The sequence below is a fragment of the Heteronotia binoei genome, chromosome 14 (assembly GCF_032191835.1).
Source record: "Heteronotia binoei isolate CCM8104 ecotype False Entrance Well chromosome 14, APGP_CSIRO_Hbin_v1, whole genome shotgun sequence".
NCBI classification, from domain to species: domain Eukaryota; kingdom Metazoa; phylum Chordata; class Lepidosauria; order Squamata; family Gekkonidae; genus Heteronotia; species Heteronotia binoei.
In genome coordinates, this window is record NC_083236.1 from 47,212,265 (window position 1) to 47,233,834 (window position 21,570).

The 21,570-nt window shown below is 42.8% G+C and overlaps 1 protein-coding gene across 1 annotated transcript in view; it reads left to right on the forward strand.

Moving 5' to 3' along the window:
- Nucleotides 1–9,710: 9,710 nt before the first annotated feature.
- ANKRD27 (ankyrin repeat domain 27) overlaps nt 9,711–21,570 on the forward strand; it is an 87,412-nt gene continuing 75,552 nt past the window's right edge. The window contains exon 1 of the mRNA XM_060253590.1: nt 9,711–9,734. The gene's annotated coding sequence lies outside the window, so the exon portion shown is untranslated. The remainder of the gene's footprint in view (nt 9,735–21,570) is intronic.

Consider the following 21,570-nt stretch of genomic DNA (forward strand, 5'->3'; position numbering starts at 1 on the left):
TGCCTGTCTGTAGCAACACCCGTTGGTCCTTGAGGCAATCTGAGAATGCAGTTAAGGCTAGTTTTACTGTACGTAATTCCAATACATTTATGTGCAACTTACAATGGGACTGTGGCCATTTCACTTGAACTTCTTTACCAGCACAATGTGCTCCTCATCCCAGAAGGGAGGCATCTGTAGTAATAGTTACATCAGGAGACCAGTAACCAAAGGGCATGCCTGCAAACAAGTTACTGTCATCCTCCCACCATGATAAATCTCTGATCAGTGTCCTTGGAATCGATAAGCAGTGTGCTGGACTGTGTACTTGAGGGTTATAACGCCTGAGGAACCAAAGCTGAAATTCTCTCATCTGCCAACGAGCGTAAGGGACTACTGCTGTCATTGCTGACAATAAACTCAGAAAATGTTGGATGGCACATATTGATTGAAAATGCTGCTTTCTGAAAGAGGCAACGGTAGCTTTAATAGACCTGCCTCTATCTGCAGGTAAAATTGCCTTTCCCTCAATGAAATCTAAGGTGGCACCTATGAACTGAACCCTCTGTGAGGGCTGCAAGTGAGATTTCTCAAGGTTCAAAAGACCTAAAGAAGTGCAACAAGCCTGCACCTGTTGTTTTAGCAGAATAGGATCCTCATTAGCTAGGAGCCAATCATCTAAATATGGGAAAATCCCCATACCTAGGGAACGTAAATGAGCCATAACAGCAGCAATGCATTTAGTGAATGTCCTAGGAGCAGTAGCCAGGCCAAAGGGAAGTACTGTGTAGCAATACACATGGGTACCCTGCCTGAAAGATAAATAACGTCTATGTGCTTCATGTATAGAGAAATGAAAATAGGCATCTTTCAGGTCTGACACCACAAACTAGACCTGCTTTGTAAGGAGCTCTAAAATAGAGGGCAAAGAAGCCATTTTGAACCTCTGAATATACAGATAAACATTTAATTGACGTAAATCCAAGATAGGCCTACGGCCACCATCCTTTTTATCTATAAGGAAAAAATGTGAATAAAAACCCAGGGTATTTAAGCCTTCAGGGGATTCTTCTACTACTCCTTTATGCAACGATTCTGTCAACTGGACAGACAATTCAGGGAGATAATTATCTGGAGCTGAACTGCCCTTGGAAAGTGGGGACAATGACGCAAACTCTAACTTATAGCCCTCTAAAACAACTGATAACACCCACGAATCAGTGGTTATAGAACACCATTTTGCATAAAAGTGGGACAAACGATTATAAAACCCTGAATGTCCCATGGCCCCAGTTGGTTGTAGTCACATATTAGGGGGCTGTGGATGTTGATTACTGGCTTTCTTCAGTTGTGGAGGGACACAGCCTCTGCGTCTGCCATAAGGTGGGTTCTGCATCTGTTAGTGGTATTGGTATTGACGAGGAGGATACTGGTAGGGCTGGTAATATGGCCTTCGTTGTCGATAAAATGTTGACTGGTAAGGAGGACGTTGAGGTGCACGTTGAGTGTTCTGTGAGGAAGCTTCATATACACTCAAGGAACGGGCCGTTTGTCTGCTTTTCTTTATATCGGAAAGGGATTCATCTGTGTTCTTGGCAAAAAGAGAATTATTTTCAAAAGGTCAGTCCTCTACCAATGCTCTTGTATCTAATGGAAGAATGGTGCTTCTCAACCAGGAGTGTTGCCTCAAAAGTATAGAGGATGCCATGCCTCTGGCTCGAACCTCTGCCGAGCGCTTGCCAACACTTATTTGCTGTTTGGACAGACAGATTGCTTCTGACTGAATTACTTTAGCCAACTCCTTGGTCTCTTCTGGGAGCAGATTGATATACTTTTCCAGGCTTTTCCAGAGAAAGAGCTGGTAGCCTCCCATAATTATTTCATAGTTAGCAATTTTAAAATTGAGAGCTGAGGAAGAATAAAACTTCCTTCCCAAAATGTCCAGCCTACAACCCTCACGATCTATAGGTGCTATGTGTTTCCCAGGATGCCTTTGAGACTGCATTCCTTCAATAACACAGAAGATGCTATGGGGTGAGAGAGCAAATATTCAGCCCCTTCAGGTTTTACTCTGTATAAATTCTCCCTAGGTGTAGATTGCATGGAAGCTGGTGTTTTCCAAATAGGGATGGTGAGTTCTTCAACTCCTTCTAAAATAGGGAAGGCAATTGTAGTTGGAGACTCAGCATGCAGGCGGGCAAGAATTTTGTCCTTTGGCCTAACATCAGAAACAGCAACATCAAGCTCTAAAGCTCTAGCCATTCTCACCATGTGTTCACTGAATAGTCTATAATCTTCAGTGGATGAAAGATTCCGAGTGTCAGCCAGAGAGTCGTCAGGTGAGGGCGCTGTCCCCCTTGTTGAACTCTCTTGAGAAGAAGTTGACAATACATCTACATCACTGCCCTGGGGGTGGAAGTGTGGTGCAGATCTGTAAGGATCAACCTCGCGTGGGGCTGGTCTGTAGTCAAAATATCTCTGTAAGATAGGCATATGCCTGACATCAGAATCATAGGGCTCCTCTGCCCAGTCATCAAACACTGGTTCCATAAGCTCAAAGTCAATGCCTTGGTAACCCGGAATGGACTGATTTGCTTCATTAGGAAGTTGCAACGGTTCAATCTGCTGTAACCCCACTGGAGAATTGTCCATTTGCACCTGCACCTTCTTCTTCTGTAACATATCTGAGAAAGTTGTTAAAGCCAACTTAATTGCTCTTAATGCCAATAAATTGATGTGATAGCCAGAATGTGACCGTGGCCATGTATCCTGCACTTGAATACGTTCACAGTGTGCACCCTAGCCCACCCTTGAGGCATCCGTCATCAACACTACCTCAGGTGACCATGGCCCAAATTCAACTCCTTCAAATAAATTTAAGTCTGACGTCCACCATTCTAGGGATGTTAAAGCCCTGATGTGGGGAATGCACCCGTATATCAAACCGTCTTATAAACCAGTTTTGTAGCTCCCTCATGTGCAACCTAGCAAAGGGAACCACAGCAGTTGTAGACACCATCAAGCCAAGGGCTTGTTGTATCATTTGAACAGACTGAAAACGTTTCCGTTGGAAGGACCTTACCATCGTCTTTAGACTCAGAGCTCTATCTCTAGGCAAAAAAGCCCTATTCTTTTGTGAATCTAGATATGCCCCAATAAACTGGGCTTGCTGTGATGGAATTAAATGTGATTTCTCATAGTATATTATGAGTCCTAACCTAGTGCAAGTGCTCAACACAAACTGTATTTGTTCTTGCAACCCTTCCCGTGATTCAGCCACCAACAGCCAGTCATCCAAATACGGAAAAATGGTGCAGCCCTTAGTTATAAAATAAGCCATGACAACAGCTATGCATTTTGTAAAAACACGTGGAGCTGTTGCCACACCAAAAGGTAGCACAGAGTATTGGAAAACGTTCTGTCCCTTTCTAAACCTAAGAAATTTTCTGTGCTCTGGGTAAATTCCAGTGTGAAAGTATGCATCCTTAAGATCTAAAACACCAAACCAGATTCCTCTGGAAAGGAGTTCTAAGACTGAAGGCAAAGTGACCATATGGGATCTTTTAATACATAGATGCTCATTTAATGATCTCAGATCTAAAATAGGTCTGCGACCTCCATCTTTCTTGTCAATAACAAAAAACCTAGAATAAAAATCTGTGGCTGAAAGACCCTCCTGCACTGCTCCTTTGGTTATCAACTCATCTAGTTGTACTAGCAACTCTGGGAACTGATTATCAAATGCAGTGTACCCCTGCGAAAGGGTTGGATGGGAGCAAAACTCTAACCTATAACCTGAACTGATCACAGACAGAACCCAGGAATCAGAACAAATTTCCTCCCAGGACTTAACAAAATCAAACAAATGATCCAGAAAACATTGCTCCCTCCCCTCTTGCTCCTGCAGAAGTCAGTCTTGACTGCTGCTGCTCCCTCTGCTGGAAGGGGCCTCTTGACCTAGGAGCATTACATTTCCTATAGAAGGGAACAGATTGATTATTAAACTGGCGACCAGGATACTGGAAGGGTTGTGGCCAAAAGGACGAGCAGATCTGTAAAATGGAGAAGAGAACTGCTGTTGTCTCAGTGTATAGTGATATCCCTGCTGATTTCCACCAGAGTAGACACTTAAAGTTCTCGCTGCTTGCTTGCTTTTCTTAATCTCTGACAAGAATTCATCATTATTCTGTGCAAAGAGAGATGTACGATGGAACGGTAAATCTTCCACCCATCTTCGAGTTTCCAAAGGGTTGTACGCAGCCATGAGTGACGTCTCAGAACAATGCCTGAAGCCATTGAACTTGCTGCGATTTCTGCTGAGTGCTTTTCAGCACTAATCTGTTGTTTCGATAGGCGAATAGCCTCCGAATGAATTACTCTAGCAAGTGATCTGGCCTCAAGAGGGAGCATCTCAGTGTACTTCTGTATGCCTTCCCACAAAAACAATTGGTAGCCTCCCATAATTGTTTCATAATTGGCTACTCTAAAGTTTAAAGCAGCTGAGGCATATATCTTCTTTCCTATAAAATCTAAACGTCGACCTTCTCTATCTGACGGAGAATTATGCTGACCTGGCTTGCAGTGCGTTTTCATGCCCTCAATAATGACAGATGAAGCCACAGGATGCTGCACCAGATACTCTGCATTATCAGGCTTTACCCTGTACAAATGCTCTAGTTTCCTTGGCGTTGCTTGCATTGACCCAGGAGTCTTCCATATCTGCAATGCCAACTCATCTAAACCCTCCAATATAGGGAATGCTATTGTGGTTGGTGACTCTGCTGACAAGCGTGCCAGGATTTATCTTTAGGCCTTGTATCTGAAGCTGCTACATTAATCTCTAAGGCATGCGCCATGCGTACCATCTGTTCATTATACAACTTAAAAGTCCTCATTAGTTGGAGAAGAAAATACATCTCCCAGCCTCTCATCAGGTGATGGATTCAAATTAACCTCCAATCTTGAGACGGAAGACTCAAGATCATAATCTCGGTTCCAGTCCTTGGGTACTGGGTAGTTACCCACTGCTGAGAGACTCTCAGTCTCATCTAATGGCCAGGGTTCCATGCTGCCCACTGATCCAATGCTATATAAGTCACCCACTTGAGTATTTCCAACACCACGGGGTCAAGATCTCTCCTCCACAGGGGCTGTCCCTGCAGCAAAGCCAGGATCATGATCCGATAAGGGCCCAGGATCTGAAAAGTGTGGAGATGGGGTTCTTGGAACTGACTCCTCCAAAGCCTTACTGGCCAAAGAAGCAGACTCAACAGCCTTATGCTTGTGCTTAGTCTTTGACTTCTTTAATTTCTTTAGGGGTGGAGGTTCAGACTCTGCTCTAGCTGTCTCCTCCACCCGTGGCCGTTCATGCCTGCCCCGATTCCCTGCCAACACAGAAGCTGCGCATTTTGGAGGTCTGAACTGCGTTGAAAATGGGACAAAGGGGACTGATCTCACAGAGGCAGAACTTGAGGGCCCCTCTATATCAGCACCTGAAGGCTCTTGCCCCTCCTTATCATGGAGTATAGATGAAAACGCTCTCTCCCACAGGGCTGCTTTGAGACGCGCTGCCCTATCAGTCTGTGCCTTCGGTGTAAACGCCTGGCAGACGCTACATTTGGGGACATTATATCCCTCCCCCAAACAGATCCGGCAGAAATCGTGATCATCCGAAGTGGGCATCTTAACATCACACCTAATGCATTTTTTAAATACTGGTTTAGAAGCCATTTCTGAGGAGAAATCTGGAAGAAATTGACAACTGAACTAACTCCAACAGCGGCAAAAAAGGAACTGGGGGAATGTGGGCGGTCCGCCGTTGGGGGGAGTCCATTAAACGGGGGTAGTGCAGACGTAGTCTATTTAATGGCGGACCGCCAGAGATCTGGAAAAATTCTAGGCTTGTCAATCAACCTCTGCAGCAGGCCTGCCTCGCTGCAGTCCCCAATGTGGGGATGCACAGCAAAACGGACGATGAACCGACTGAGTAGATGGGGATTTAAAATTAGGTTCCCCCAACAGAGCATGAATCTCCTCACCTCTTGCCTTGGAAGTTGTCAGCTTGCCAGGAAGAGAGGAGGACAACACTCTCTCCCAAACGTGGCTTTAACGTGTGCAGATCTATCTGCCCTGGCTTTCAGGGTGAACTTTTGGCAAATCTCACAAGTGCACACATTGTGATTTCCCCCCAAACAAATCAGGCAGTGATTATGTTCATCTTTCTGAGGCATCTTTGACCCACATCGGGTGCACTTTTTGAAGTCTGGGTGAGATGACATGATGGCAGTAATATCAAGAGCCGTCCAGAAATAAAGCAATGTCAGGGGATTGACAGAAATCACCCTTTCTTTTGAGAAACAGTCACCTTTGTTTGTTTGTTTTTAACGTTTGTGAAGTTGACATTTTACCTTAGCGCAAGAACAGCGATAGCTGAACCAATCTCGTAGGCGGCTAAAAAGGAACTGAGGGAATGAGGGGCGGTACGTGTTTATAAAGGGGAAATTAGGCATGAAAATTCGTGCATGCTCGGTGCTCTTAGTGGACCGCCCCAGTTCTAGAAAAAAAAATTGAGCTAGAAGAATCAATCTCCGCGGCTGGCCTGCGCTTGCGCAATCCCAACGTGAGGCTGCACAGCAAGACGGACAATGAACATTGTTCACAACTACACGCTCACAGGGATTTGACAGCAGAGGTGCCAAAGTGAGAGGTGCTCCAATGCTCCCTCTAAGCTGTGGAGTTTTGGAGAAAAAAATGTACTTGGTGAGCTACTGGCATTAAAGTTGTGAGCTGTGGCATAAATTAGTTTGCTCCAGGGCCATTTTTCCCTGGTTAAGACAAAAATGTGTGAGCTGGAGGCTAAAAAACTGTGAGCTAGCTCACACTAACTCAACTTAGAAGGAAAACTGGAGCCTGGGGCTCAGGCGATGCAAATTATGTACCCTTGTGGATCTGATGGTTAGGAAGAGGGTAACGAGAAAGGATCACACAACGTCCTCCTGGATTTGACAGCCAAGGGGTAAAAATGTGAGAGGTGCAGGGGCTCAGATTTTGCAAGTACATGCCCTTCCCGGATTTGACAGGAAGAGGATTAACATGAGAGAGGTGCTGGGTTCAGGTTCACAACTACACTGGTGGATTTGTCAGTCAGGAACAGGGTAGGAAAGAACAATGTGCTGGGTCTCAGGTTTACAAACACAGATCCAAAGGATGTATTTTACACAGCAAAGGAGTAAAAATGAGAGGAGCAAGGACATACATCCTGGATTTGACAGGAAGAGGGTAAAAAGAAAAGGGGTACTGGGGCTGAGGATCACAGCTACAGGACAAAATGGATTTGACAGCAAAGGAGTAAAAATGAAAGGTGCTGGGGCTCACATTTTTAAAATTGTGCACCCTCCTGGATTTGACAGTTAGAAAGAAGGTAACAAACAAAGAAAGAGGTGCTGGGGCTCCAGTTCACAACTGCATGTCCACATGGATTTGACAGCAAAGGAGTCAAAATACAAGGTGCTATGATAGCTCAGATTCTTCCCCCTGTATTTTACAGGAAGGGGTAAAAATTAGAAAGATACTGGGGCTCTTACACAGCCTCATAGATTTGAAGTGGCTTGTTTTATTTATTTAAACATTTATATCCAATTTTTCCTCATGGTTCAAGGCAACTGACAATAATAGCAACAATAACATGTCAGTTAAAACCAAAAATAAAATACCAGCCCCTAAATCTCTCCCTCCTTAAAAATACCTGCCATTGCTATTCAAAGGAAATTCTTTATAAAAATAGCAACTGAACCTGATTAAGGATCAAACAGGACTGAAATAACTACAGAGCTGCCCATCCCAATATAGCCTTATAATTAGCTTGTTGTATAAGCTGTTTTCTGTTAATGACTGGACATTATTTTAAGGTTGTGTATTGTGGTTAAAGTTAGTCACTTGTCTCATTACTAGTGTTGTAAATAATGTCATTACTAAATTTTGAAAGACAGGTGTGGAAGGCAGTATTTTAGGAGAGCCGTTGTTAGATCTGTTTGGAATCAGAACTAGATGTGTAAAGCTCCATTTCCCATGAACTTCTGCAAACATTCAGAATGCTACTGGCTATAACAACCTTGTAAGAGCCCCGTGGTGCAGAGTGGTAAAGCTGCAGTACTGCAGTCTGAACTCTCTGCTCGCGACCTGAGTTCGATCCCGGCAGAAGCTGGGTTCAGGTAGCCGGCTCCAGGTTGACTCAGCCTTCCATCCTTTCGAGGTTGGTAAAACGAGTACCCAGCTTGCAGGGGGGAAAGTGTAGGTGCCTGGGGAAGGCAATGGCAAACCACCCCGTAAAAAGTCTGCTGCGAAAATGTGAAAGCAACATCACCCCAGAGACGGAAACGACTGGTGCTTGCACGGGGGACTACCTTTACCTTTTTATAACACCATTGTAAGATAATCACAGAGTTCTTCATGTCAGCACACCAAATGCATATGGTAACCCTTCCAAACAATTATGTATATTGTGAAAATGGCAATCTTTCCATAAACAGTGTAGACTAACTCTAAAAAAGGTAAAGGTAATCCCCTGTGCAAGTACCAGTTGTTTCTGACTCTGGGGTGACGTTGCTTTGATTTAATCCTTAGAATCTTGGCAACTGGGAAAAAACTGTGAGCCCCAGCTTATTGAGGTGACTGCATTTGGGTAACATGGCAAACTGGCCTGAAAACATCCTAAAGAAAAAAGTCGTCTTCAATCTTGGCTCTAGACACAGTATGAAGAAGAAGGACTCTCTCCTATAAAAGAATAAACCATCCTATGAACCTATGAAGCTGCTTTATTATACTGAATCAGACCAACTTCGGTCCATCCAAGTCAGTATTGTCTACTCAGACTGGCACAGCGGCTCTCCAGGGTCTCAAGCTGAGGTTTTTCATGCCTGTTTGCCTGGACCATTTTTAGTTGGAAATGCTGGGGATTGAACCTGGGACCTTCTGCTGCTCTACCATTGAGCCACCGTCCCTCCCATCCTTGTGCTCATCATTATAAGCTCCTTTCTTTGTGATGTCCAAACAGAGCCTTTTGTCAGTAATGAGGCTCAAAGGGAGCAATTATCTTTATTAGATGAATTTGAACCAGGCAGTTTGTATCAAGTTTGAATTAATACAGATTTTTTGAACCATTTTCAGCTTTTGCAAACTGCACTTAAAACCTAACAGATATAACTGTGCTGTAAGTTCATTTAGTTCTAACTTGGCACAGGTCAGCCAGCAGCTTCATTATATTAAAAAAAAAAACTGGGACAAAACACTGTCATAACTATAAATGGACACATAAAACTGAACATCTGTTGACTCTATTTTTCTCCTAGATGCAATATAGTGCTATTTTATATGGCAAGAAATAAAAACTGTTGATTGTAACATTTACACTAATATTTTCCACTACATTTTGGCTGCAGTTCTCTGTATACCTAACTAGAGAGAAATTCTGTGAATGCGGTAGAACCTTCTTCTGAATACATTGTATTGGATTGCACTAACTGTAAATATTAAAACCTTCATGCTGATAACTCTTTGGCATATATGCCAGTTTTGAAATGTTTATCAGCAAGCTCTGATGTCTTGCAGGCATTTTAATTTTTTCGATAAGGGTTTTTTCTTTTTCTTTACCTGCAGGACAGAATCCTTTCTCCCATCAAAGTGAGAGGTTCACTTTTTGACTTTATGAGCTTCCCAGTTGTTGTATTTCCCAGACTGGAGCAAGCAGCTTATTTATAGTAAGTATTTATCTTACCTTCCAAAAAATGCCAGTGAATATTTAGCAACTACCAATAAGAAGTTTCCATATTTTTAACTGGGGTCAATATAAATTAATATTCCAATTAAAAGTGTCTACTTGCATGAATATAGAGAGTATGAATATAGGTGCATCTTTCCCATGAGGAAAGGCTAAAGAGTCTGAGACTAAGAGAGAACTTGATAGAGGTTTATTAAATGATTCATGGGGTAGAAAAAACTGAAAGAGACAACTTTTTCTCCCTCCTGTACTACTAGAGCCAAGGGGTCACCCAATTAAATTGATTGGCAGTAGATTGAGGACAGATGAAAGGCAATTTACTCCTTTACTCGATTAATAATTAAATTATGGAATTCACTGCCAGAGGATGTAGTGATGGCCACAAGCACAGATGGCTTTTAAAGGAGTTTAGATGGAGTCATGGAGGATAGGTCTGTCAGTGGCCACTAGTTGTGGTGGGTTCAAAGGGGACTTCCTTGTTCATAGGTAATAAGCCTCTGAATTCCAGTGGCTAGGAGGCAGCTCCTTGGCCTCTATGCCCTGTTTGTTGGCCCTGAGGGGCAGCTGGTTGCCCGCTGTATAAAGCAGGATGCTGGACTCGATGGACCACTGATCTGATCCAGCAGGGCTTTTCTTGTGTTCGTAGGAAGAAGACACTGTTTATTTGTTTCAAAAGTATAAAACGTTGTAGGCTGTATGTCATTGCTAGAAAATTCCCTTAGAGAAGTATTTTGAAGTCCACTGAAAATGTTTTGCTAAATTTTGTAATCCATCTTTACCTTCTGTTTCTCAGCTTTTTGGTGGAGTTCCTTATATCCTTTCATTCCTCTGTATAAATGCATATTTTAAAGCTAAAATATATGTATTCTACACACACACACACGCACTCTGATTTTGAATGTCTACCATCCTATATAGCTTTCTTTTTAGGTTTCTCCTGGTGAGAATTATATGGATTTTTTTTTAAAAAATCTAGACTTCACTTTGCACTTTTGTGCTACTTGTACTCTGGTGGATTTTGCAATTTCTTTTGCAATTGAGTTGTAAAATGCATAAACAGACCATCAGATAATAGGCTGTCCTTTAACACTCTGAAACAACCATACATAAATACGATGTTCTCACAGTTAAAATGCTGTAGATGTAGATTTTGCCAGACAAAGAAGGATACAGATTGATTTGGTCTAAGCGTATCCTTGTGTCGAAACAACCTTTTTTGCACAGGCGTAGATAATGACAGTTTGTTTTGAATATTTCAGTAAAATAGTGCAATTCTAAAATGGAGTTGCACTCTTCCAAGTCCATTTCTGTCTGGAAGCAGAAGATAAACAACAAAATTATCTTATAACATTGTCAGGCAATGACATATGGAGTCCTGACAGCAGAGAAAACTGCAGATCTTGTTGCCATCTCCAAAGCATTTGGCGCGAACCTTGTATTATTTGCTTCATGATAGCTCAATTGACTGTTTAAAGTACTGCAGCTTGAATGGAGCCATTTTTACCTAGAAGAAAGACTGATTTATTTCATTAGAGCTTATTCCCAAGTAAGTGTTTAGGACCACAGTGTTCTAGCACTTTTGTGCATATTTACATAAGAATTTTATTTTAATTCTGTGGGTTTTGCTCCAGTGTTAGGTCCATAACTCTGGAATAAATAAATTGAAGATGACATACTTTGTTTAGCATGAATAGTGTTGCAATCTTGAAGATGTTTGCAGAAGGGTGAGTTTTGTTTGTCTCCTTCAAATGTGTAGATATAAGCATTACAAGGTATGTCTGAATGTGATTAAAGTGCTGTTGAAGTTCTGGTCCCTTCTCACACTTTTTTTAATCTCTGGAATCTTCCTATGGCTAGTGAAAGAGGTGGTGTGAGTGGGAAGACCTGGCTAGGTTCAGAAAATAATGAATGGAGGGGAGAATTGAAAGGAAGAACCTGCTCATATGAGTACATTTTCTGATATTTGTTTGGATCATCACTTTTGACTTATTTTTCCTTTGGGATACTAATACCAATAGTGAACAACATATCCGCCAAGAGATCATCTCTTGTATCATAATCATTTGTTGCTGTGGTGATCCACACCAGGAAACATGGGGAAGTGGAAATATTGATGTAGGCATATATAAAATAACCAAGTAATATTAATAGTATGCCCGTGCTTTACTTTCAACCTTGTTTATCCAGTCATCATATTTCCTTATATGTCTTAAATGTAGAACCTCAAACTGAAATCTGTCACTTATAAATAATTCCCATTATTCTTAAACCAGGGACATCTACTATTAGGGTTATGGGTCACCTGTCAGGACTCTCTTGTTTCTTTCCATAACTATCTTTCAGTGTTAAACCTTTCTGTGAACAGCAGCTATCATAATTCAAAGTGATTAATACTCTTTGTACAAGTGATCATCTGTAGTGCAGTAGAAAACAGTAGTCCTATAGCTGCATGTTTGTTTATAGCAGATATCCTTTTCATTCTCTTAAGTAATATTCCCAAATATGTGAAAGCAAGTTTGATTGGTAATCTAATCCAGCATGTTTAAGATTGGTTTGCTATACTGTAGTTCTAAGTACTTATATTAAATTCAATATTAATCAGTGTGACATTCCCCAAGGATAATTTTTTAAAACAGGCATCTGTCTGAAATGGGTTTGCTCAGAAATAAATCCTACTTAGTTGAAAGGGCCTTACTTCCCAAGGAAGTAGTCTTCTAGAGCAATGCAGTGGAAGTTCCTCTGTGTTGCTTGAAGCTTAGTGCTAAGTAAGTTGGTGCAGCCTTTGTGTCATAAACATTAGAAAATAATTAACCTCACCCCTGAAGCTCCTATAGCTGTTCTGAATATGCATACTCATACTGTTCTTAATACTCTGATGGGGCATGCAGTCCTTTCTGAGATCTGGTGCTCTTCCACCCCAGCATTTTCTTAAAAACATTCCCAACCATTGCCTTGATGACTTCAGCAGAGGCAAAGCCTAGCCCCTCATTAATTCTAAGTCTTATTTTTAAATGTGTGTGTACTTGTATGCCTGCATGTCATGGTGACTTCTTGGTGATCCCTACTGGGGCTTGGATGATTTGATATGCCTGCCTCTGTGTCCCAGCCCTGGTGTTCCCTTTGGAGGTCTCCCTTCCAAGTACTTGCCAGTGTCAGCCCTGCTTAGCTTCCTAGATCTGATGAGAGCAGGCTTGTTGGGGCTATCCAGGTCAGGGCATTAATTCTAAGTCTTGAGAATTTCAACAGGAAGCTTGTCATCCTCTTCTGCACCACCAATTCGAGTCTCATCTCTTGCTATAATATTATTTCGATGCTTGCCCCAGGCACCAATGCACGCAAGATTTATAGAGCCGGCCATTCTTCAGTAATCTGGGTTGTGCTGTGTACTTACCACTGGCACAGACTGCGCACGTGTAGTGCTGTGCTACTATTTCACCCAGCCCTCAGCTTGCATTAAAAGACTAACATAATCGTATTGAGAGAAAGCATTTAGAGAGCTATAATCCAGTGGTCTTCCTGAATGACTTTTATATAATGAAAATCTGTGAAGGGTAAATATGTTGATGAGGAGCTTCACAAATATTTGTTTATATACAAATTATTACTTTTGCTTTCTTTTTTAAAAATAAAAGCTCCCAGCCTTCTGGCTAAAAATTTAAGAACTCTTGGATTTTGCTTGGAACACGCACCTGTTGTATAGTTTTCCAGATTTTGTTATTTTGAACTTTAACCCCGTAAATGAGAATATTTTCGTCATTCTTCAATCCCTCCTCCTGGTTATGACGTGCCAGATCCCAACATGACCAAAAGCAGATTAAATATTTGTGCCTATTTAGCTTATGCGTACATTTACATTCCATGGCCTGGCTGTAGCCAGCTTGGTTTCAGTAAGAGCACAGTAGGCTCAGCTGTCACTGAATTCCTCATTTCTGTCTCCTCCACAAACTTACAAAATGATTTTGCTAGCATATAGCCTGGTGCAGTGATTGTGTAGTGCCAGTGTAGGGCAGGCTGCTGAAGTTAATACCTTGTTTTATGCACTTTTGTAAGAGAGCCATTAATTTCATTAATCCCTGTGAGACTTCCAAGTAAGTGTGATGTAGCTGTAACAGATTTCTGACAATTAATATAGATACTATACTTTATACCATAGTATAGATAGAAGTAATGCAGGTGCTAGGAAAATGGAGCCTGCAATCCTTTACTAAACTAAACATATATCCACTGTGTTATATTTTGACCATGTAATGCTCTATTTTATTTGTCCAGAGATTAAATTAAAACAATTTATGGAATTAACTGAATACTAACACAGTTAAGTTTGAGAATGCCAGAAGTTTCACACTTTGGGTTCTTTCACACACCGACTGGTTCGCAAGTGGATTTTGCTGTTCTTACACAGTAAAAATCCATTTGCAAAGCATGTTATTTAGTGTGTGTGAACACACCCTTTGGTTTTGCAGACATACAACAGTAAATTCTTCTCAGGGCATATGCCAATATGTAGAATTTACAATGATTCTGTAATCTCATGCAGTATTTTTGCCTTAACAGTGAAGGACAGAATTTGAGTTATCTGCATCATCGAAGAGATTCAGTATGGAGTATAACTCTGTTTGATTGATAAGCTTATGCCCAAACATCTGTCATTTAAAAAAAAAAAAGACTGTTGTAAACAGACTGGCAAGTTAGCAGAACAGACTTTATTTTAAATAAATAATAGCAATGGGCTTGATCCCAATGGAAAGCAGCATTCTTACGCAAATAGAATGGTGCCAGCTCATTGCAATAATTTAACACTTCCACATTCATATTAAAGTGATTCTGTAACAGATTGTGGGGGAGGATGGAAATAAAACTCAAATGTGCTTTCTCCCCCCCACCCCCACACTCCTTTTGTATTGAACACTTGTAACTGCTGGGCTACCATCACAGCCAAAATACTTCACTTTGTCATACTCTGTAAAACACAGTAAAGTTTGATCTGTAAAAAACAATACCTTATTTACAAAAATGATCCCCCTCCCCGTGTTTTCCAATGAAAATATACATTCTTAACAATGATAAAAATTGGTAAGGCTGTAAACATAGAAGAATCATCAGGACTTTCAATTTTTTTAAAAAGTGGTTTCAAACAGAAGCCCCCAAACTAACCTTTGAATTAATGTTTCTCTTTACAATGTATTCAGCAGATCAATAAATTATAGTTCTAATGGCTGCACCACTTTTAATGTAATGTCTTTGCTGATGAGCTCTTATTTCTTAAAAAATAGTCAACTATATAATAGTTCAACAATTGAGGTAGGCCTCTGAAAACCCTCTGGAAAGGATTGGGGATATGCCAGTCTTCCATTTTTGTCAGTAGCAAGTAACTATGGATGTGATAAACTGGGTTCTGACTTGAATGGCCTAAAAAGAACAGTGGGTACTAACAATCCCTTTGAAATTATTCCAAGTTAGTTTTCAAGAGAATGGTTACTATACCACTCTATGTATACAAAAAAATCCTTCCAACTCCAGGTAGTTTCTCTCCTGTTATTTCCGTAGGAAGATCACATGTAAAGTGGAACATGTTCCCTGCCTCCCTATACTTTTAATAGGTTGCAATCCTAAGAACACCCTCCTAAGAATAAGCCCCATTTAATAAAATAGGGCTTATGTCTTCTGAATAGACCTGCTCAGGTGTTTCAGCCTCGTGCACAGCAAACTGAACATGCAAAATGGCAACCGTTTATATAACTCTTATAGGTTCATCTGATCACCTTCATTAATTGTAGGCTATACGTGCAGTTGTACTGGGCATGCCTGGGAGATTAATCTTGAGGACATTAACTAATTAGATGGTGACAATCCTTTGTCATTCAAGTCTATCTTTAGACAAGACACTCAAGTCTACGGACATTAACCTACGTAAGCCCAGATGATGGTAGTGACGTTCTTGAGGAACAGACAAGTTAATGAGATGTAAAATTTACAGCATGGCCTAGGGAGTATGAATTGGAAATTTGTGTTAACTTGAATAAATTACTCAATTTTAACGCATGTTTTTTAAAAAGTCCCACTTATTTAAAGGAAAATAAACCAAGTACATGTTCTGAGGAAAGGTGCCTGAATTAGTCAGCAGAATAGAGACTTATCTTGTCCAAGCATTTGTTCAGTTACAGATTTACAGAGAAAACTCCTTAATAATTTGCAAAACAAAAGGGGCAGATTTACACTTTAGAAACCTAGATTTAATTCCAGTAGCACCTTAGAGCCCAACAAAATTTTCAGAGTATAAACTTTCAAGAGCCAAAGCTTCCTTTGTTTGATGCAGGAATTATAGTGGGTACAAAAGCCTTTTCGCTTCCTAGATGTGGATTTCTCAGTTCTTCCATTGTACTTAAGAGTACAATGGTGAACCTCCATCTAGGACTCTAAATGAGCAAAGAAGGTAGAAGTTCATGATTGATACTTGATTGTTAATGGCCATCCTATCATGCAGGATAATTATCCTCCTGAGGCTTTTCCCTTCCATCTTTAACAACTTACAGTGCAGTCCTAAGCAGGTCTACTCAGAATTCCACTAAAATCTGCTTAATGGGACTTACTCCCAGGAAAATGTTCTTAGGATTGCACTGAAAGTCTATGAACAAGAAAGAGCTTTATGTGCAGGCATTTCACACGGTAGAGGAACTTGTAGCCCTTGTAGTCATGAATATAGCCACGGCATCCCTCTCGGTTTCCTTGAAATGATGGTCCGACTCAATAGCATCAATCTGAGCCTGTCTATGTACAGCTAGTCAGGCACAATAGCACCAGTAAATCTACACAGTTTGGTGTTATCTCTTTAGTTTCAAATGAAAGTCCACGTTCAATCCTCAGTACCCTCCCCACCCCCACAAACCAATGGTACTTAAAGTCAATAAACTATCTTCATAATTTGAATGTAAGCAAGGCTGCAGTTGTAAAATTCAATTGCATGTAGTTCTGTGATCTTTTCTTGAGGGTTTCTCTTTCATATATTACATCAGTGGGGAATTCGAGGTGGGGGGGAGAAGTGTATTTAGCTTTTTCCTTGACTTGTTGTCCAGCTGCAAATTGCCACTATCACTCCTAAACTGCTATTACCTCTCTATTGAAGGAAAATTTAGCCTGACCTGCATGTGAGGGGCAATTTTCAGTCAGAAGATGAGACCAAGGGGAAGAGTTAAATGCCTTTTCTCCTCCTGTGTTAAATCATCTCCCCCCTTGATATCACAGACTCCACTGCTCCAGCCAGTTAAAGTATTAGTGGGGGGTATATTATAGAACTGCACACGATACATAATTTTGCCCTCAATTGCATTTGCTTACTCAACATAGGATTTACTTTTGCAGGGCTATTTGGAATAGTACTCAAGGCTATTCAGTGGGGCTTGCTCCCAGGAAAGTGTTCATAGGACACCACTTAAGTCTCAGTTGTCAGCAGCCTCTACAACGCTTAAGAGATTTTTCTCATCTCAGCTGCACTTTTTGCAATTGCTCCTGCAACACACACCCACACGGCTGGTTTCATTGCTCTGGCTAATGGATGGCCTGCACCAGGAGCCTTTTAATCTAAAGAATGTGAATTAAGGAAGATGAATGGGTCAATCAATTGTAAACATATTTGCGTAGAAGCAAGTCATCATCATAAGCCCTCCCCCCAATCTGTGCACACTTAAGCTGCTTTGGGTCCCCATTGGGATGAAAGATGGAAGGTAAATAAAGTCAGTCAGTAAAGAAACAAAAAATATTCTCGATAAATATCAGTATGATTGGCAAACTGCATCCAGAACACATTTAACTGGCAATGTCTTGTGTTTGCATAGAATGAAATGTTGCAGACTCTGAAGTGAACGTGTTCAGGATTGGTCAGCAAACTGGTTTAAATCCAAATGTTTTGGTTCAACTAGTTTGTTAAGAGCAGCTTGAAACTCCAGTTGTACTTTAACATGTTCAGAGAAACGCAGACCCTGCCAACTGACACCAGCAGCCTATTCCCATGAATGATTACTGAAAAGTAAGTCTTACTGTTCTCAGTGGGGATTACGGAGGATTGCAGCTCTGTTTCCTGATTCTATGCTGGTGTATAAAATTAATCCCACATTTCAGTGCAAACTGTGTTCCTGTGCACACTTTTTTGGGAATAAATTCCATCAGACTCAGGGTTGCACATTGCAAAGAAGCTAATGGAGCTAGCATCCCAATCCTAAACATGGGATACGATAGTTCCTTTGAAACTGATAGGACCTACTAACACACACTGTGGTTAAGATACTTGCCTTAAATTTATTTATTAATTAAAATACTTATATTCTTCCTTTTTCTTTGGATTTAAGAGGGCTAAAAATTCCAACAGGTACAAAACACAATAAAACTGGGGGGAAACGGCAGTAATATTAAAGTACTCTAACAGAACAGTTTGATTAGTAGTTTAGTGCCTTTACTTCCGAGTGACTGTGCTTAGTATGGAGGTGTAAGATCGGTGGTAATGGAAAGTGCCATCAAGTCATAGCTGACTTGTGATGACCCTGTGTTGTTTTCAAGGCAAGAGATGTTCAGAGGTGGTTTGCCATTGCCTGCCTCCACGTCACAACTCTAGTATTCTTTGGAGGTCTCCCATCCAAATATTAGCCAGGGCTGCCCCTGCTTAGCTTCTGAGATCTGAGGAGATCAGGTTAGCTTGGGCTATCCAGGTCAGGGCAGGTCTAAGATTAGTGATGGCTAATAGTTTGATCTAGATATAGGCTTGGAACTGTTGGGGGGGTTTTCTGTGAACAGAAGGGGGTGTGAATTTCACCGACCTCCTCCATGGTGCTTCTGGAGAAGGGGGGTCCTCTGTTCCCCAGGAGGGGCATTTCAGGCTACAGTAGAAGCAGGGAGCTGAAGACATCACGCTCCATAGATGGAAACCCCCTCTGTCTACAAAAATGACTTGGGGAAGCCAAACCAGAATGAACTATAATTGGACCATCCTGGTCAGCATAATCTACAATGACAGCAGCTCTCAATGGTTTTAAGAGGTGCTGTGTTACCTAAAATCATTTAACTGGAAATGACAAGAATTGAGCTAGAGACATCACAAACTGATGGATTGCATTTATCACTGCTAATCCAGGCACACTGTTAAAAAAAAGTAATGCAAGACCTTACATTTAGATCCAGGGGGTTGGATTAGTGTTTTTGCTTTTATGCATATGAAATTTGCAGGGTGCAATTTTAACCTGTAAAGTGTCTCTTATTTTGTTTAATGATCTCAGTCTTTATTAAGGGCGAATGTAGAGCTGTGTCTTATGTGCATTATTAGAGCAGAATCCTAAACAGAGTTATGCCCTTCTAATCCTAATGGGCAGAAGAGTTTATGTTTGGGACTGTACTCTGAACTGCTCACTGTTGCTGCTTAAGAGTTAGGAGGAAATGTTATTGGATAAGTTAGCATTCTGTATCAGAAATGTCTATATGATTTTGAATAAGAGTTGCTTGATGAATAAACTGTTTTCAACAAGCAACGGTGACAAAAAAAGCAGCTCTTCAGTTTAAAATCTTTGCGGGCATGGTCTTTCCTACACAGGAAAACAGACATTTGTGGTGTACTTCATGAATCCACTGTAAATAACAGATTTATATAATCTGTGAAGAAATACACTTTAGATATAATATCTGAATTGGAAGCTGATAAATCTCAGCTCATTGTGTGTGTGCTGTGTGTGGTTCAGAAAGGGAAAAAAATTCTCATTAGGTTTACATTCTTATTACATTTAAGACTCTCAAGTATCATGGGCCTCCTGTCAGCTACAAGTCCAAATGCTGCCATCTAAGGCCTGATCTTCTTCGTGGTCTCTGTGCTTCACACTCATGGGATAGTGCGCCTGCGCCGATCCCCGAATCGGTATATGCAAAAGCCCGGGATTTTTTCGCGCCAGGCGCCAGCAGGCATGCGCAAGCGACCCACTGCACATGCCCACCGGCGCCCGCGCGGCAATCCCGCCAGTTCCTTTCTGACCGCTGCGCTAGAGAGGTTCCCTTTCTGATTCTCCGGTCGGTGAGAGCGATCTTTTTCTCTCTTTCAGCCCGTTTTGGATTTGTATATAGTTAGTTAGCGTTTTTGCTTTTAGTCCGGCGGATCGCCCTTTGGGGTGGTCCGCTTCCGTTTTTGACCTCCCTTTCTCTCAGACGTTTCTGAGTAAAAGGAAAAAGCTTTTCCCGCGCGACCGCTTATGGAAAGTCGCTGGGGGTTTTTTAAGCGCTGCCAGGCTTGTGGGAGGAAGATTGCCCCCCCCGACGGACATTCCTTGTGCCTACTGTGTTTGGGGGAGGCGCACAGAGTCGAGTCGTGCCCGCATTGCCTTCGGTTCTCGAAACAGACCAGGAAGAACCGAGCGGCTCGGCTATCGGCAGCGCTTACCGAATCGGCGCTTCGACCCCATCGACCGATGGAGGGTTCGGCACCGAAGTCGACCGACAACCCGGCACAGGAGCTTGCATCGGCCGATGCTGCTCCGATTCTGACCTTGGAATCGCCGGAAGAGCGTGGCTCCACGAAGCGTCCCCACGAGGGTTCGGTGGATACGCCCGCTAAAAAACGCCGAGAGGACTCGGGGACCCGAGATCCGAAAAAGGCGAAATCGAAGAAGAAGCACAAGCGACCCCGCACTCCTTCTCCGTCGGAGGGCGCATCGGCATCGGCAAAACCGCCGAAATCGATTCGGGTTTCCCCGCGCAGGAGCCCAGCAGCCCAACAACGCCTGTCGGCGTCGGAGCAGGAACCGGAAATTGACCTTACCCAACGGTCTTCATCCTCAGGCTCGCGGCGTCGGTCGAGCAGCGGATCGACGTCGGGGGTGGACGCTTCGGCACCGGTCATAGACCCGCCCTTCAAGCCCCGACCCCGGCGGGACCTAGCCTACACCCCGCAACGCTTCCCGATACCACCATGGGAGCAACGGCGGTGGCAACCTCCCTACTCCCGATACGAATCCTGTCGGTGGTACCCGGAGGACTACCAAGACTGGGAACAAGCTTCGGTGTTTTCTGCGACGTCGAGGGTCTCGCATCACTCCCGGAAGGCGTCGGCGTCGGTGTCGGTCCCCCCGGATCGACAGCTAGTCCCGGTCGAAGCTCCCCCGAGACTTTCGTCGGTGCAACTCCAACCGCGAGAGTCGACACCGAGGCTCTCCGAGCACTCCGCCCAGCGTGACTCCTCGTCATCGGAGTCGGACAGTGAGATCCCTGATCTGGAGCCTTCGCCTGGTTCCAACACGGCGGAGGATCTCCCGATCTCGCCGTCGGAAGACCTGAAATCCTATGGCGACCTTGTGAGGCGCATCGCTTCCACCCTTAAACTGCCTGTGATCCAACCGGAACCCGTAGTGGACGACAACGTGTTCGACATAATGCAGAGGAACACGTCCACTGCGGTGGCCCTTCCGGTCACCAAGGTGATTCTGCAGGCCATCAAAGAATCGTGGAACAAGCCTTCCTCCACACCTGTCTCCTCTAAACGCCTGGACCACATGTACAGGGTTCAGGAAGCAGGTGCTGAGTTTCTATTCACCCACCCACGTCCGAATTCCGTGGTCGTCTCCTCCTCCTCGAAGGCAAGGAAGGTGCACTCCTCCCCACCGGACAAGGAGGGCAGGAAGATCGATGGGATGGGCCGCAAGGTCTATTCAGCGGGGGCACTTGGCATCAAGGTATCCAACTATGCAGCCTGCATGGCCAGGTACCAGTATGCTGTGTGGGAACAGCTTTCCCCCTTCCTCTCTTCACTAAGTGAGGACAAGAAGACGGCGGCAATGAAATTACAAAGGGAA